The following is a 17,013-nucleotide window of genomic DNA, read 5'->3' as shown; positions in this document are numbered from 1 at the left end:
AAATTTATAATACATTTGTCTTTTATATTTATCTATTTCATGTTTTTAAGTTTAATATAAGTTTAATATAAAAAAAATAAAAGAGTCCCATCGTGAAGAAAGCTTAAAGCTTTCATACTTTTTTATCTTATATGGTAAAGAAAGATTAAAAATGACATGATTTCAAGGTTCAATCATTCATGTTTTAAAGCCTAAGTTTTATAGGTTAATAAATGTTATAGTACATTTGTTTTTTTTATATATATTATATGTTTATTTCTTTCATGCTATTAAGTTTAATTTAAGCATAAATCTTATATGTTATGAAATTTGTGTGGTTTGAGCTTTCATGTTAAATTTAATTCCATGCAATTTATTTTTTTATATTGTAAATTATTTTTGATTCAATTTATTTTCTATGCACACTAATTTAATGTAAATATAATAATTATAATAATAATAATAATAAACGAAATTTTCAAAGATGAGATTTTAAAAAAGTTTGAGTAGTGATTTCTTAAAATCTCTAGATAAGGCTATTTGTCTAAAAAAATACTACCAAAGTAATAGAGTATTTAGAAAAATATTCAATACAAAAGAATTTCATTTATCTATTTTCCTAAAATTATATTAGATGATGATAAAACAATATATAACTACTCTTTTAGTCGCCCTTAAAATTATCTATCTAACTTTCAATAAATCGAAACATATCTCAATATAATTTCTCGCTTTAGAGTGTTTCATATTGAAGTATTGCTAAGATGTTGAAGGTTGGTGTCTTGGCCTTCAATCATTTAAATGGTATCTTTGACCTTTATAAGGTGCCAAAAAATCTTCCTCATTTATGTATCCAACATTACACAAATAGTAAAAATCTAATCTAGTGTTACAATATTACTATACATTTAAAATATATTTTATGGCATAACTAAAATCAAAATATTAAAGTTAATACCTTGTGAGATCCTTAAACTATTTTTATGTGTAATGGTATCCTTAAACACTTTGTCATCTACTGTAAAACATTTCCATCCCTATAGAATATAAATGAATTGCATGTCTGGTGTGCAAACACCAAAAACTTTGGTAGCAATTCCATTTTTTCTAATCTTATACCTAGGCCTATCAACTGAGTCTTCATTTACCCTTCTAAATGTTCCATCTAAGGCACTTAAATAACCCTAAACCCAACAACTTTGATTAATATATTATTATAAAATTAAGATTTATTAATATTTATTCAAAGCAAGTAATGATTAATGCTTTACCTTGACCATTTTGATCTATTATCTGTTGAGTTCTCTGCTATTAGTTCTAGTTTTTTAAACAATAGGAAATATAGTTTTAAAACAGAATTCAACATAATATGAAATTGCCTACTAATTATCTCTTCAGATCTAACTACTTGACGCTTCATAACCCTATTTTTTGCATGATGGGCAATGATTGAAGGAGGCTAATAACTATTTATTTTATTGACATATGTTTATATGCCTTTAATTCTTTTTTTATTTGAAACAATTGATATAATTTTGCAAAAGCTTTCCTATTCATTATATAATTATTCATACTTTGTATATCATTCTTAAAGACTATTTTGTTTTAAGTTTAATAACCTAATTGAAACCTATCAAGAGTTTTATTAGCATAAAAGATTTCATATCCTTTTTTAAGTTTCATAGCAACCAATGTCACAACAACAACAAGCAACAGTTGAAACATACTCTCCATCTAGTTCATTTGCAAAATAAACATTGTTACCAATTACATATTCATTTTTATTGATAAATAAGCCATAATTATTTATAAAAAAGATTTCTGTTAGTGTTGAAAACATGTGTCAAAAGTAGCAATATACATTTGGTATATCAAGATTTAAGCCACATCCAATGAAAAAAAATTCGCAAAAAAAATTTGATTAGATAAAGAAATAGCAAGAAAATATTTGTAGATCGAGAACAAAAAAAAAAACCAATAGTAAGAACATGTATGATAGATCAATAATTTTTTAATCAAGATCTGACCCAGATCTATCAAAATAACAAGAAGACATTGGACACAAACAAATAATATAAAATAGATTGTACAAAACAAAAAGTAGACTGACAATATAATGATAAAGATAAGATAAAATGAATCACATGAAAATGAAATCACAAAGTTAGAAGGTGATGTTGTGTGAAATAGAAAAGATGCGATATAGAGTTTGACTAACGCTTTACGATGTTGTTAAAAAAGAAATGTGGTTTTTATCATGTTCAAATGTAAATTTGTTTTGCTATTTTTTATCTATTATCAATGATGTTTTGAAACTAAAAACCATGATCATTGTAATTTACTACATTTCTAGGTGATCAATTACTACATTTGTCAATGACTAAGTTTTTATAACAATAAACGTAGTTATTAATATTGAAAAAATTTTATATTTATCAAACACTATGTTTTTTGCATAAAAAACACAATTAAAAATATCTTAAATATTCTATTATAAATATTATATCTATTACTATATTTTTATACTAAGAAACATTATTGATATTGAAAATAAAAATTTATTTTGTTATTTTTTAAATGATAAATTACGTTTTATATATAAAAAATGTAGTACTTATAAAAATAAAAAAATTATGATTTATCAATGACTACATTTTCATAACAAGAAACATAGTTATTGATTTAAAGAAAAATTTTTTATTTAACAAATGATACCTTTTTTCATATAAAAAACATGGTTAAAAGTATTATCAATATTTTGTTACAATATTATATCCATTACTACATTTCCAAACTAAGAAATGTCATTGATATTGAAAATATATAATTTATTTTATCCTGTTCATCCCAAAATGTTTGGGCTGTATTGACTTTTTTAGAGTTTAAGAAAAAAGCTTTGACTTTGATATATTTAATATTAAAATTCAAATTTTTTATAAAATTAAAGTTCTATGATTTTTAAAGTTGAAAAGTAAAAAAATTTTAAAATATAAAAAAGTAAGAGTTTTAAATGTTTAAAAAAAGAAAAATGACATAATTTTAGGACATCTCAAAAAAAATATATGGATAAAGAAAATAGTACAAAGTGAGTATTATTTTAATTGATCAACTAAGTTTCGTATGTAAAAACATAGTGCTTTTTAAAATAAAAAAAAATCCATAATCTTAAATTTGTAGTAATCTACTATATTTGTTTTTTTTTTTGAAATTTTGTTTTTATTATATGTAATTTACTACGTGTCCAATCGTTGCCAGGTGTCAAGCTTGTGGTTAGGAATGTAGTTTTGCCCAATCATATAACTATGAATGTAGCTTTTCATGTTAGAATGGGTTTCGATTTATTATACAATTACATTAATTTTCAAGGATAAAATAGACCAAAAAATGTATTATTGCCTTCTTCTAAGAATCTTAAAAAACCTTAAGGAGAGATGGATTTTTTATTATGGATTATTTGGACAATGTTGAAAATCTTAAAATGCCCCAAGAATCAGATTCCCTAAATTAAACTAAAGATTATATTTAAATATGCAAGATTTAAGAAGATAATATAATTTTTTCTTAAATTAAACGCCCCTTTAATATTCTACAGAGGATGTTATTTTACCTGGCACTCAAAAAGAGTCCATAAAGCATAAAAACAAGAAAAAAATTACAAATTTCCCTCTTTATATAACAAGAAACAAAATGGTGCTATTTGCACTCTAAGTTAGATAGCTTAAAATCAGAGGTTAGTCATTATTTTTTTTATTTTTTCATTTGATTCTGTGTTTAGTTCAACAAATTTAGGATTTTAAGTTTTGGGGAGTGATTTGAGCATTCTGAAAATGAATTTTTGAAAATTGTCAAAGAATTTGGAAAGTGAATGTTTGAAAACTTCTTCAATTTATCGAAATTCATTTTCAAAATCCTTTATAAACTTCCAAACATCCATTTCTTAAAAGTTTAAATAATTTTTGAAAGTGTATTTCCAAAATTTTTCAATGGTTTTCAGGCATTTATTTTTATAATCTTTAAAAACCTTCAAAAAATGGATTTTCAGTACACAATAACTTGGTACTGTAAGAAACATTGACCTCATTATATTATTAGTGGACTGGTAAATCCGACAATGGGGATCTTTAATCTTTTCACCTTTAAGCACTATCCATTTAATTACGTTTGCAACATTTTTACAAATTTGATAAACATGCATCTAAAAGAAATGTTAATTGTGAAGAGACGTTCGTGTAAGTTAACTATTACATCATATGCAATGGAGCGTGACTACTTCATTATACATGCTCGGTAGTCACTTGCATGAATTCATTTTCACAATTAATGATTTCTTTCATATGCACGTTTGTTATAATTAAAAAAATGTTGCAAACATTATTGAATAGATAGTATAGTTAAAGAATTAGAGGTTTCTATTGTCGGATTAAAATGATTCATACATCAAAGAAATCATTAGAGACCTGTTTGGAGCTCATAACAAAAGACATTCGATATTCTCGTGTCAAACATTAATCAAAATATCACAAAAGAAACCGAAGTAAAAAATTACTTTCAAAAACACATTTTCAAATAATTGTAACACCTTTTGAAATGCATTTTTAGATAATTAGAATGTTTTTCAAAAATGTATTTTTAGATAATTGTAACATTTTTCAAAAATATCTTTTTTGGTATAGTAAAAAGTTTTCAAAAAAAAAATTTTCAATACATTAAAAATTTTTTTAAAAATTCATTTCCAATAACCCAATTGAGAAGGGTACAGATGAAAATTAATTAATTAATAAACATTTAAATAATTTTCTTAAAGCTTAATTTTTTTGGGCTAGATTGAAAAATTTTTGGACGCAAATAGTAGCCTCCTTTTTTAAAACAAAAAATGGCAAAAATAAAAATGCTCCCGAAACAAAAAAGAAAAGAGAGAACAAGAATGAGTAAAAAAATTTTTTTCAATTCTCTGTTTTTTTATTTGATAAGCCACACGTATATATATATAGAGAGAGAGAGAGCGATGGGAAGTGATAGTAAGACCAATGGTAGTGGCGGAGGCAATGGTGCCAATGGACAGATATCGGCATCGGTGAAGAAAGTGGTGCAGAACCTTAAAGAGATAGTTAATAACAACTGTCCAGACTAAAAAATCTACGCTATCTGTAATATGGACCCTAACGACGCCGTTCAACGCCTCCTCTCTCAAGGTTTTCCCCCCCTTTTTTTCTAGTATATAACAATAAATATATTTGTTTTCTCTGCTTTTGCTTTTGTATTTTTCAAGCTACTTTTGTGTTTGGTTGCTCAGAAAACTAAAAAAAAAATATAATTTAAAAAGTTTTTGTTTTTTTTCCCTAATATATTTTCTTATAATATTTTACGGTGAAAAAGGTTTTATTTTAAACTTTTTTAACAATTTGTCAGAAGTTTTAGAAGTTACAAGTTTTCCTTTTTCTCAAATCCCTGCGTTTCTCTCCCAATATTTTTCTTTTTTTTTTTTAATTTTTGCAAAGAATTTTTTTAGCCTAAAAATAAATAATGTGTTGCCTTTTGAGTTCTTTGACTAAAAATGTTTCTATTTGGCTGAAAAACTAAAATCAATGGAAATTTTAATTCTTACGTGATGTGTGATTCAATGCCCTTTCAACGTTAATGGAAAAACAATGTCAAACAAGGCTTTGACAATCTTTGGTTTTGTATCTGAAAATTTGAAAGATATTAAGAAAATTAATAATTTTCAATTTTATAGATACTTTTCATGGGGTGAAAAGCAAACGTGAAAAAAGAAAAGAGGTATTAATCTTTTTAATAATGTGTTTTTTTTTTTTCTCCTTTATTGAATTGATTTTTTTTCCTATTTTTATTTTTGAATTTGATTTTTGTTATTTCTTAATATGTCAGATGAAGAAGCCACAAGAACTAAAAACTCGAGCTAGCAATGGTGCATCCAATCCTATTGTTAGAGGTGGCAGTGAACATTCTTTTGGGCGGAGTAGATCAATACGAATCAGATCTAACGGTATGGCATTTGGAGCATGTATGCATTGGTGGCAATAGTGTAAAATTTTTGTTTTTTCTGGTATTCTTAATATGACATTCTGTTCCTTTTTGTAGAGTTTGATAAAGCTACATATAGCAAAGATAATGGATCAGTTGCTTCTATTCCCTATTCTGCTTCGTCCACATTGCGTGCAACGAGACAAACTTGGAATGACCAGTCTTTCCCTCAAAGGTTGGTTCTATAATGAAGGCAAAATTGTTGCTTTTCTTTGTCATGTGTCCTTGTTTGGTTCTTAAGTCTTAACAGAATATAAATTAGTCTAGCTAACTGATATTTTTACTCGCATAACTTTTTCAATTCTCTTTCATCTTATATACTTTTAATGTGTGCTTGCTACTCATCTTTAGAATGCATGATACTCTATTGATTATTTTTTCTTTCTTTTTTATGCTTTTCTCATTTCATGAATGGATGCTGTGATATGTGTAACCTTGTTTTGTTTATTGTTTGATGAAATGTTTACTTATTCGTTTTGAACATCTTATATTCTATAGAGATATGATTCTCCTACATTAGTGCAGCTTGATTTCCTAATTTATTTTAAGAATATTTTTCATTTACTATTCTAATTTAGTCAATTATTCTGACTGTCAAATTTTTAGAGATTTGTTTATATTTTAGAATAGAATAATTCTCCTTCTTTTTATTATTTTTTGTTTTCTATTTCATGTAAGTTGTTTCTTAATAAGGAACTTTACTGTTCCCATTTATTTAGACGTGTTCCTTTATTGTAGATAGAATAAAAAGAAATAAGGACAATTGTTCTTTAAGTTTCCTATATAGTATCAAAGTCAGGATTTCCTTCTATTGTTATTTCTAAATTTGTTATGTAGTAGGCTTTTTTCATCTTCGCCTACAGGTGATGGGGGTCTGTTAGTATAGTGTTATCCCATATCTAATAAATAACAAATATCCAGTAGTTTTGTCATAAACCATTAGACTGTAGCCACACGATTAGCAGGAGTGAGAACTCTTCTTCTACAGAAGTATGGCATGAGGAAAGTTACAAAGAGATGATGCTCCAACAAACCCTTCAAAACAAGTCTGCAACCTTTGGAACTAGTTTACTAAGTACAAAAAAGTAATTTCCTAAATGCCTTAAATGTTAAACAAGGAAATACACAATCTTGGATTGTTGATTCAAGAGCATCAGATCACATGATTGGAGATGCATATTTATTCAACACATATAGACCTTGTTATGATAGTTTTGCTATAAAAATTATTGATGGCTCTCTCTCAAAGGTGGCAGGAACAAGTTTTATTGTAGTTTTGAAAGAAATAACGCCCGACTTTGTCCTCCATGTCTCTAATTTAAGCTGTAACTTACTTTCTATCAGTAAGCTTGTGAAGGATAGATGTTGTGTCACTAAATTTTTTCCCAACTTATGTGAATTTCAAGAATTGGGTTTGGAGAGGATTATTGGCAATGTTAGGATGTGTGCAGGGCTCTACTTTCTTCAAGATGATGCACTTGAGAGACTACAAAACTCTTGTACAACTTAGCCTCTAGTACTAATAAGGATGACCTTATTATGTTATGGCATTATAGATTAGGATATCCAAATATTTCATACCTAAAAGGCTATTTCCCTTATTATTCAATAACATCTCTAAAGATTTTCAGTGTGAAATTTGTCAACTTTCCAAGCACACTCGAAATACCTACCCTAGCCTTTCCTATAAATCATCTCAGCCTTTCTTAATGATTTATAGTGACATTTGAGGACCGTCAAGAGTTAACAATATCACAGTTTCTAGGTGGTTTGTTACATTCTTTGATGATTATACTCAACTCACTTAGGTATTTCTTATGAAAGAAAATTTTGAAGTTAGCCAAATCTTTCAAAACTTCAATAGCATGGTACAACCTAATTCCAAGCTAAAATCCAAGTCCTAAAAATTGACAATGGAAGAGAATACTTCAACTTTATTCTTGGCCTTTACTTGACCAAGGATGGCATTATCTATCAAAGCTCTTGCGTTGACACTCCACAGCAAAATAAGGTTACCGAACATAAAAACAAACATTTGATAGAAGTGATCAGATCTCTCTTGTTGACTTCCAATGTGCCTAAATATTTTTGAGGAAAAGCTATCCTCACTGCAACTTATTTGGTTAACTGAATGCCTTTTTGAGTTCTTGGCTTTAAAACATATTGTCAAACTCTTCTTGCTTCCAACCCACAAACTCGGTTGATCTCTTCCATTCCCATCAAACTCTTTGGCTGCATTGCCTTTGTTCAAATTAGCCAACAAAACCATAAGAAACTTGATCCCAAAGCTTTAAAATGCATCTGCCTTTGTTATTGCCCAAACCAAAAGGGCTGTAGATGTTACTCATCCATTACAAAAAAATTCTATAGCTCTATGAATGTCACTTTCTTTGAGAATCTTTCATACTATAGCAAGAATGATATTCAGGGGGAGAATACTACTCAGGAATATCAATACTTAGTTGTTGACTTGCCAATTTCCTAGCCAACCCCTCCAAAACCAGATTCTCAACTAGCCCCTTCAAAACTAGATGCTCAACCTACCTGACCTATCAGCCATGCAGATTCTAAAACCTAACCTGTTCAGACAACTCTTGACTCTTTAAATCCTAAAGTTATGCAAGAAAAAACAAAAGAACTAATAGTCTACTCAAAGAAGTAAAAACCACAGGAAGAAGTGAACAACTGTACACAGCCCAACACTAAATATCAACTTGATCCGAGCCTCCAAGAACTTGAAACTAACATAGGTAATGTCCTTATTGGATCTAAAATTGAAACTTGTGAGCCAACTGGTGACCTTAACATTCCTATTGCATTAAAAAAAGGTGTGAGATCATGCACCAAAGACTCTATCTGCAAGTACATTCATATGACATGTTAAATCCAAACTTTCGAGCATTTACTACTAACCTTAACAATATGCAAATTCCAAAAAATATTCAAGAAACCCTTAATGACCCAGATTAAAAGGCAGCAGTTCTTGAAAAAATCAAGGTACAAGAGAAAAATGGGACATGAGAAATATTAGATGCCTAAAGGGAAATACTTGGTTGGATGTAAGTGGATCTTTATAATAAAGCACAATGTAGATGGAAGTATAAACAGATACAAAGCTAGATTTGTTACAAAAGGGTTCATTTAATCCTATAGGATAGACTATGAGGAGACATTTGCTCCTATAGCCAAACTCAATTCAATTAAAGTTATATTGTCACTAGCTGCCAACTTGGATTACCCTCTCCACCAACTTGATATCAAGAATGCATTCTTAAATGGTGACTTGGAGGAGGATGTTTACATGGAATTTCCCATAGTTTTGAAAGGCAAGACAACATGGGCAAAGTGTGAAAACTCAAGAAATCTTTGTATGGACTTAAACAGTCTCTTCGAGCTTAGTTCAAATGATTGACCAAGGCAATGAAGAGGTTTGAATTTCTTCAATGTCAATCTAACCATACTATGTTTGTTAAGTTCATTAATGAAGGAAAAAGAGTTTTTCTTATTGTTTATGTGGATGATATCATAATCACCAGAGACCATAAGGAAGGAATAGATGATTTGAAAAAACTCCTTGCAAAGGAATTTGAAATTAAGGACTTGGGGTTCCTTAAATATTTCCTTGGGATAGTAGTGGCCTGGTCTAAGAATGGAATATCAGTGTCTCAGCATAAGTATGTATTTGATCTACTCAAAGAAACTGGCATGATTGGATGCAAACTTATCGATACACCCATAGACTCAACTAATAAAATTGGAAGTGAAAATGAGAGCTCTCTCACGGACAAAGGGCTATACCAAAGGCTACTTGGGAAGCTTATTTACCTTTCCCATACATAACATGATATCAGGTTTGCTATAGGAATGGTGAGTAGATACATGAATAATCCAACCAAGGAGCATCTCAAAGCTGTTCATTGCATCCTACAGTACTTAAAAGAAGAGTCCTGGTGAAGGTCTATATTTTAAGAAGTTAATGGACAGGGCAGTTGAGGTGTACAAAGATGTTGATTGGGTTGGATCAGTAATAGATAGAAGGTCCACTACTGGATATTGCACTTATGTTTAGGGCAATTTGGTCACTTAGAGAAGTAAAAAGCAAGTTGTTGTTGCTAGGAGTAGTGCTGAGGCTGAGTTTAGAATAATGTCCCATCATATTTGTGAAGGAATTTGGCTGATGAGGTTACTTGGAGAATTAAAAGTTCAGACTGTGACATCTATGCCACTGTTTTGTGAAAATAAGGCTACTATACGTATTGCCAAAAATCCTGCTTATCATGATGGGACCAAGCACATAGAGCTGGACCAACATTTAATAAAGGAAAAGATAGAAAATGGGTTGGTCAAACTGGCCTATATCTTTACAAATTCACAAATTGCAGATATTTTGACTAAAGCTCTTCCTAGAAGCATTTTTGATGGATTGAAATCCAAGTTGAGCATGATTAACATTCATAACCCAACTTGAGGGGGAGTGTAGAAATTTGATTCTCCTACATTAGTGTAGATCTGATTCTCCTACATTAGTGCAGCTTGATTTCCTAATTTGTTTTGGAAATGTTTCTCATTTACTCTTCTAATTTAGTCAACTATTTTGATTGTCAAGTTTTTAGGGATTTGTTTCTATTTTAGAATAGAATAATTCTCCTTCCTTTTATTATTTATTATTTTTTGTTTTATGTAAGTTGTTTTCTAATAAGAAACTTCACTATTCCTATTTATTTAGATGTACCTTTTCATTGTAGATAGAATAAGAAGAAATAAGGACTTAAGTTTCCTACATATTATTCTGAAGCAATTGTTTTAATGCTGATAATAGAAGACAGTCAATAGGAACAGGAGATATGATTGATTCATCTTTGCAACCAGCTCTTGGATCACAATCCACTTGGGTGGGGGCCACCTTAGGACTTGTTATAATGGCTGATATTGTAAGAATGGGTAGACCACAGAGCAAAGGTTCACAAATGCCATGTGAAACATCTTACACCCCTCAAGATACTGTTCCACCAAACTCGGCCATCTACCAAATGAAACCTTCACTTACTACTTCACCTTCACAAGTTGGAATACACCAAGATTTGCATTCTTCAAATTTGAACATGACTTGTGAATCTGGAGAGAAATCTAGTCAGCATGTTGAAAATGAATGCCTTGTGAATGACCCAGTAACAGCTTCTAGTGATATTGATGCTACTATGTACTCAAATCAATCATACTTACATAGTAACTGAGCTAACTTGTCAAGTAACCGCTGGCCAGACAATATTCTAGCATCAGAGAGCAAAGCTGCCACAGAGAATCTTAGTTCTGTTCATGTCAGATCTGATCAAGCTTTTAATAAACAAATATTTGTGAATGATTCGGGAGGAACATCTGAACATGATGATGACCTTTGTAAGGATACAAGTTGTCTTGATTCTTATCTGCAAATCTATGAACCCCAGGAAGGTAAATTTTCAGATTCTGAGTTTGACTTTATGGAATTTTCCATTTTCTTTATTTGATTTTTAATTAAACTAAAGACAGACTTTTGTAATATAAAGTGCATGGGATGCTATAAAATAATCATGGATTCTGCTGATGCAGTGTTCCTACTTTGATGATTATAGCTATCTGGAATGTCATTTGTAGTCTACTTAGAGTGAAGAACTTGGATCTCTTTACAGAATTTCTTTTGCTTTGTTTTGCAACAGTTACTATGTATTCTATCATTTATTCTCCATTTTTAGAATGCTCTGTAGGTCAATTTAAAAATTTTGCTGTGTAATAGAACATTGGTGGTATTATTAACATTTTTTTTGGAAAATATTGAACGTAGTTCTTTCTGATTAAAAACAAGAAATTTCAGCTCTGACCAAAAAGTGATTCTGTCTAGTTATATGCTTTATGCTATAAAATAACATTATAGTCCGTAGCTTGTATAACCATATGTAGTATGCATTAGCTTGTGATAGATATAGAACAAAGAAAGTGCTAGGTTGTTAAGTTACATTGTTGCTTGGTCCTTTCTAGAAGAAAACAATGCAACATGGAGCTGTTTTTCTGTTTTCTATTGTCATCTGTCCTTATTTTTGAAAGTACAGAAAAAGGATTGGAAAGAGATAGAAAAAAGGTTCCTAGTATTCTTTGTCTCTTATATGCAGAGACCAAAAACTGTTATTGATGGTAGAACATTACGGACTTGTTTATTCTGTGATTCGTTGGGCGTGTTATGTAGTTGGTTGAATGAGAAGTGCCCATGGGAAAAATAGCTCTACTATATGTAGCTGTAGCCTTTAAATATAATTTCATTCGAAAGTTGCTGCAGTTAGTGAAATTCCCGTGCAACACTTACTACCTGCATTATTGATTCTCTCTTCATCTATCTATTCTTTTGTAGTTTCCAAGTGTATGCTAGATGGTTGGTTCATGGATTTAGATTCAGTGCATTCTAGAATAGCTAAATGCTTATGGGTGATTCATTATGCCATGTTTATTTTAGTCGTGCAAAGCAGCAAGAAGTTAATGTTGAATTTTTTCTTTTTTTGGTCTTGCTTTTCACCCTCTGGCATCCAATCTCAGGAATTGGTAGAGGTTCTGATATATCTGTTTCAAATCCTACTGTATCTTTGTTTGATGATGCCATCATAGCTCTATCATCAGCTACGGTGAACTTACAACAACTAAGTTGAGGGGAGGAGCGAGCAGCAACTCCTACAGAAGATAACCTTGGAGTGGTGCTTCCAAATCATTTGCAAGCCTGTTCTGCTGATTGCTTTCATTTGAGCTTTGGTACATATAAATCTGGCAAGAGTACAGCATTGTCCCTGCTACAAGCATCCATTTCCTTGAGAAATGACTTGGAAGAGACCTTGACAACTCTATGCATCTCTTTGACTAGTTCCAGTTTTGGCTTCCTTGTTCCTGGTAGTTTGTGATATTTGGATGTCTTTCTCTGCAGGGACTTAGTATATCATAATGTAGAGCAGCTTGAGTTTGATTTTGATACTCATAGAGCAACTGCAGGTTCTAGGAACTACAATCCTCCCAAATTTTTGCAGGTAGAGCTGAGGAAAATAGATATTCTTGATTCATCTGGGAATGATTATGTCTCCCATTTGTCTATACCTGGTTCTAGTTTCAACAATATCCAACAATCACGTTAGGCTTTGTCTTTTGTGGTTGATTCAAATGGTAGGAATCTTCCTCCTTTGCAAAGTGAAGTGGTAAACAGTTTTTTAACTCTCTTGTCTCATTTGCTTCTATGACGTTTCTGGGCTTGTATGAAAAAAGAATGTGGAATTTTTTGGTAGTGCTTGCTGTTATAGATAATAGCATTAGAAACATTTCATAAAAATGCAAGCTTGAGAGCTATTCTCTTTCTTGCATTAAAATGTTTATAGGCTTTTATTATGTGTATGTAATACCTAATAATTCTTTTCATCGGCTACCTTCTTAATTAATGTTGATTACGTCACCAATGCTTAGCATGTCCTTTTCTCTTTAATGCCTAATTCATTCATCTGATATGGTGCTTATGCTTGTGAAGTCAGTTGATTTATTTCTGATTTCAGTTTCTCTCGAACTTTGCACTGATCTTGTGACTTTTGGGTGCTAGCAATCATATTTGAACTCTGTACCTAGTGATTTATTGGCAGCAACTGTTCAGTCTATAAAAGCCAGAGATTCTGCCACATTTCTTGTGTCACAGTCAATTTCATCAAGATACAGCAGTTCTGCATCATCAATTAAGAACCCAGCTGCATCCATGTCTGAGGTTTGAAATCAAGGATGTATTCTCCGGGGTGCCTCAAAAAATTATCGAGTTAGGTAAAATTCATTTTGGCAGAGACTATTTTCATGTCAATAATAATTGGTTGAATCAGGACACCCCTCTTTTGAACCACAAGTTCGGAAGACAGCCTTTCAATATTATGGAAAAGGTTTGTCCTAGACTTTTTACCGTTTTGATGCTATTTTAAGTGGGATGAAAGTTTTTTATCTTTTATTTGGGGAGAGTACTAAATCTGGGTACTATGACTGCTGGCCATACAATGTTGGAATATTCCCACCCTAGATTTTACTCTGTTGGGTTGATTTTCTAAGATGTGGTAGGGACAGGTATCGACTTAAATCTTACAAATGAAAGATATTTTGACCACTTATAAACCACATTATTCTTTTGCATTATTTAGTGGGTCTTTTCATGTAAATTGGTGTCAAGTTTCAGATGAATTAGAGGCTGTCTTTTTTCATTAGCAGACAGCCAACATGCATTTAAATTATTTCATTATGTCAAATGTGTGGTGAATCTGGTATTGCAATTCTGTTAAACTAAGATTTTGGTGCCCTTTGCTACTTAAATGGACTTAAGTAATTAAATTATTTTATTTTAATTGGTCTGTTAATTCAGGTTTTAAATTCTGGAGCCTTTTCTGTATCCCACGCAGCCTCACAGGCCCTTCTTGGTGCCAACCGTGCCACTGGACCAATTCTTAGGGAGCATTTGTCTGCACATTCTTATTCTCAAATTGGCTACCCCGCTTTACCTCAAGGCCATACATATACACCATCTGCTTTGCAACAAGCATATCCAGATGAAAATGTGTTCCATGAATCTCATACAGGGATAAAGTATAGTGTCCCACACTACAGAAGTGCTAGCATGAGAAGCCTGCCTTTATCAGGTTCTTACACGGGTTATCAAAGTTCAGGGAATTCTGCTGATATTTGTGGAGATTTTCCGCACAATCTATCTGCAAGTCCAGCAGGCAGCAAAGTTGGTTATTATGACTTTTTACACGCTCAGTACTGGAATGGAGGAGCTAATTTGAACCGACTTCAACAGGTAATAATAATAAGCATATTTGACTAGATGATGCATGTGCTGTAATGTTTAGACTCTAGAGCATGGACCACAAAACTGTTTCTTTCTCATCTTTTATATCATTTATGTGTTACCAGAATAATGGCTCCTACTACATGTGCTAAGGGCATGGTTCAAATACCATATCAACTATTCCGGATAGTGCTTATTACTTTACAAGTACATAATCATCAACTTGATTGTTATCAACAGGGCCAGCTACACTCACAGCTTCATGGAGCTTTGGGATGTCCTGGTATTTACAATTCTCAAGCAGGGATCCCTATAGAACAGCAGCAGCAGCAGTAAAATCTTGGAGACATGATTTAAAATGGTTCTAAAGGCCCATCATCTAAACAACAACTTCAAATTTGGCAGCATAGCTAATTAAAATATTTTGTTTTGCCTTCCCAGCAAGGTATTACAGTTCAATCAAAGATTTCAGTGCTTTTTTTTTTTTTTGAGTGCTTTGGCAATTTCCAATTGTACATACGTAAACAAGGGAAGTTGACTGGCAATTGCCTCCGCCTCAACATTGTATTCTATCTAATTTTATGTTGGGGTATGATTGCTATGATTTTTTCTTCTTTTTTTGATGGGGCGATTCATACGCAACTCATGGATTAGTTATTTATTTAACTGGATACATTTGTTATCTTTTCTTATGTTCCCTTTTATCTCCAATGTCTTTTATTGCAGAAATTATGATGTGGATATTTGTTGGGAAAGGCAATTAACATGATTGAAGGGTTAGTTGGAGGTAGGCAGTTAGAATACATGGAACTATCACTTAAACCATCTCCTAACCTTCAATCATTCTTTCGTGTTCTTACAATAAAATCCATTGAAACCAACTACTTGAACTGACATGCAGACCGCAGTATCAGCAGTTCTGAGTGTGCATGAATAGGGCAAGGCACAGACTTGAGAGTACCCATGAATCATAACCAAGAACAAGACGAGGGGAGTCTCCATAGACCAGGCATTGATGAAATGCTAATGGCTCCAAAAATGCCCAAGGCAGTGACACCTGTGTCTGCTGCTGAGAGAGAGAATATTAGGCGGCCTCGAGGGAGGCCTACAAGCTCCAAAAGCAAACCAAAACCACCCATTATCGTCACTCGTGACGGTGCTAATGCAATAAGAGCCCATGCAATGGAGGTGAGCTCAGGCTGCGATGTGCTCGAGAGTATAGTTAATTTTGCAAGGAGAAAGCAGCGCGGTATTTGCGTACTTAGTGGGAGCGGGCGTGTAGCCAATGTTACACTCAGACAACCAGCTTCATCTGGTGCAATTGTTACTCAACGTGGCCGGTATGAGATTCTCTCCTTGCTTGGATCAATCCTGCCCCCTCCAGCCCCACCTGGGATTACCGGGCTAATCATTTACCTCGTTGGGGCTCAGGGACAGGTTGTGGGTGGAGGATTAGTTGGTCCACTCATTGCTTCCGGTCCTGTTCTCATCATGGCTGCATCCTTCATAAATGTTACCTTTGATCGTCTACCATTGGATGATGATGAAATAGCAGCAGATATGCAGAATCAATATCACCAGAACGGTAGGAATCATCACCCCGACATTTCTGATTTTTATGGAATGCCGCAGAACTTGATCATCGATGGCACAACGCCTCCTGAGAATGAGATAGACTCCTTGGCACCAGTACGAACTACGTCAAAAAACTTAACCTGATTAGCCAGCAATTCTTTGGAGATTCTCACATCCTCCAAATATCGTCATTTAATGTTATTATTTATTAAGTTTTTCTCATAGCAGTACCATCTTCACAGCTTCAGTTTCTGATCCACATGGAATTAGTGCTTCTTTTTCTCTGTAGCATTCATCAGCCAAGCAAAGATTTGATCTCCACCACCCATCTTCTGAAGTATCAGTAGTTACCAACTTACTGTGCACTTAAATACCAATAGACATAAGATTTCATCTCAAATAAATGAAATTATTGCTATTCTTTTATCACCAAATAGTTGGGAACCATGTATTAATTGCAAAAGAAAGCTACTTATGATAGGAATCAACAATTTGTAATCCATAGTAAAACGGGCAACAGTGTATGACTTAATCCTGTGTTTCTAGCTCATTCCTTATATTTAAATGAGTTTAAATTCATTCGATAATCAATACAG

The 17,013-nt window shown here is 32.1% G+C and overlaps 2 pseudogenes across 2 annotated transcripts; both read left to right on the top strand.

Annotated features, from left to right (window-relative positions):
- Positions 1–4,887: 4,887 nt before the first annotated feature.
- Positions 4,888–15,526, top strand: LOC111316768 (uncharacterized; annotated as a pseudogene). The gene is made up of 9 exons (XR_016333059.1): positions 4,888–5,171; positions 5,714–5,757; positions 5,866–5,983; positions 6,079–6,196; positions 10,841–11,472; positions 12,586–13,226; positions 13,622–13,796; positions 14,454–14,851; positions 14,968–15,526. The product of XR_016333059.1 is annotated as an uncharacterized LOC111316768 (transcript).
- On the top strand, positions 15,146–16,980 carry LOC111316767 (AT-hook motif nuclear-localized protein 16 pseudogene; annotated as a pseudogene). Its single transcript, XR_016333058.1, has 3 exons — positions 15,146–15,287; positions 15,569–15,629; positions 15,744–16,980. The product of XR_016333058.1 is annotated as an AT-hook motif nuclear-localized protein 16 pseudogene (transcript).
- Positions 16,981–17,013: the final 33 nt, after the last annotated feature.

Source organism: Durio zibethinus, chromosome 24, assembly GCF_047325235.1.
Source record: "Durio zibethinus cultivar Kanyao isolate XHJ-2024 chromosome 24, ASM4732523v1, whole genome shotgun sequence".
Taxonomy (NCBI): Eukaryota; Viridiplantae; Streptophyta; class Magnoliopsida; order Malvales; family Malvaceae; genus Durio; species Durio zibethinus.
Note: the sequence above shows the minus strand (reverse complement) of the source record. Positions and strands in the feature narration are given on the sequence as shown.